A 2,233-nucleotide genomic window follows, 5' to 3' on the forward strand; every position below is an offset into this window, starting at 1 on the left:
ATTTAGAAACAAATACATAATACTTATTTTCTTGTATATTAAAGCTTTACAAAATCTTTGATGCCTTAAAATACTTATCTCAAAATTATAAAATTTAGCTTTTGCACTTTTATTTCAATTGTAAAATAATTGTAATTGGAAATTGATTGTGAATAGTTGTAAAATAAATTCAACAAAATCTATTTTACGAATAAATACCTCATGATTATAAAAAGAGAAACAAATATTTTAAAGTAAGTCTTTGAAGCATTTTAATAACTAATGAACATATTTTTAGATTATTTTTCCTTGTTTCTGGCCTAGGGCCCAACATGGTACAAAAAGCGTCTTGAAATTTCAAATAAAAACTGCACTCTGTATACATTAATTTTTTAACTTAAGAATAATGCTTTTATAAATATTTCCAAAATTTATTTGAATATAATACATATTGATTTTTATTTTAAAAATTCCTGTAAATAGTTGGTGTTTTTTAAATTTTACGATATTTGCGTACCATGTTTGACCTCAGGAAATAGATTTAAGGAATAAAATTTTTAAAAATATATCCAATAGTTACTAAAATACGATGAAGAATCGCCTCTCAAATTATAGTTGAAGTTGAAGATATAGATATTTCTCTTATCGTTTTTCAGCATATGATTTTTCACTAAACGTAAAGCAGATTAAAATACACTTAAAAAATAAAAATAAGAAAGTTCAGAAATTCATGCAGTTTTCTGTTCAGAAAATCCCACACATTTTTAAATAAAATTCCTTTCCACACCATTTTCAAAGAAAAATTTTACAACATTTTTGTTAAATGATCAGCCTTTCGAACTCAAATACTGAAAGGAAAATTTTTCTTTAATTGTGGATGTTTAATAGCCGTCAGTTCCCTTACTCCTCACACTTAAGAATTAAGAAATCTCTTTTTCGCAAGCAAAAAGTATAAAAGTCCTTTCTTTATCGACTTCTCTTATTATTTATTTATTTTACATATATATTTATTATATATTATTAAAATTTAATATGAAAAACTTAAATATCACGATTATTCAAATACTGCAATTCTCAATTTTATCAAATTATTAAAAATAATTTAACTAATTTATATGTACTTAAAATATATTTTTTTAATTGCATACAACTTATTCCAAGTAAAAGAAGTATATCGTTAAGCATACATGGATGTTTATTTTTTGTTATTGTAATTTTCAACTATTTTGAAGTTAGGGAATAGATTTCAGGAATGATATTATAAAAATATCTGCATTAGTTAGTAAGATACTATGAAGATCTGCCTCTTAAATGATACCGACCATTTAAAGAAATGTTAAGAAACGGTACAGATTTGGCTTCAATCTTTTATACTAGTTGGAGAAACAGGTATTTCTTTTATCATTTCTCAGGATATGATTTCGCCCTAAACATAAGGCAGATTAAAATACTCTTAAAAATAACAATAAGAAAGGTCAGAAATACATGCAGATTTTGTAAGAAAATCTGACAAATTGTTTAATAAAACTCCCTTCCACAACACCGCGGAGGTAGAGTTTTTAAGGCGCATTTTTTTAAAGTGGTATCCCCTGTAAGTCTAGTCCACGCGCCACGAAGACAAGAAGGGTGTTTGCTTTCAGCCGAACTTCAAATTATCCTATTCCTACCTTTGCTACGTCAAGAAGACCGTAAAATACTCCCCCCTTAATTAGATTCCTCGTTTTAGTTGAGATTGAAGATCTTGCACATAGAAGAGTAGCCGATAATAATATGTGAAAGTAATTTATTGTAAACAATTGTAAAAAGGAATGTATACAAAGCATGAAGTTGAAAAATGACCAGTTTAGTCCTTGGCCAGTATCTTAAAATAAAATGATCAAATTTTTTGTAGGCGAAGGAGTTTAAACAAAAAGAATTTGAGGACTGACTATAAACATTGCTTACCAGTGATTTATTATAATTGACGATTACTAAAGGTCCGGGTTGCTAGAACTGCTAATATGACCTCTGCGTAGTGGTAGAGAGTGAGGGGTGGTAAATTAGACTGGATGTTCCAAAAGCAGGTTGATTCTTAGTTGTTGTTGATTTTTGGGTATAGAAGTAATCCAAAAGGGGAAATACCAGACTGGGGTTTCCCAGTGCACAACACTGTCACAAGGGTACATATACCAACACATGACGAATTACGGTTTGAAACACTGAACCAGACATCTTGAGTCCGAGAAAATCGTAGAAAATAGAAAAGAACTAATCT

Source organism: Belonocnema kinseyi, chromosome 8 (genome assembly GCF_010883055.1).
Source record: "Belonocnema kinseyi isolate 2016_QV_RU_SX_M_011 chromosome 8, B_treatae_v1, whole genome shotgun sequence".
Classification (NCBI taxonomy): domain Eukaryota; kingdom Metazoa; phylum Arthropoda; class Insecta; order Hymenoptera; family Cynipidae; genus Belonocnema; species Belonocnema kinseyi.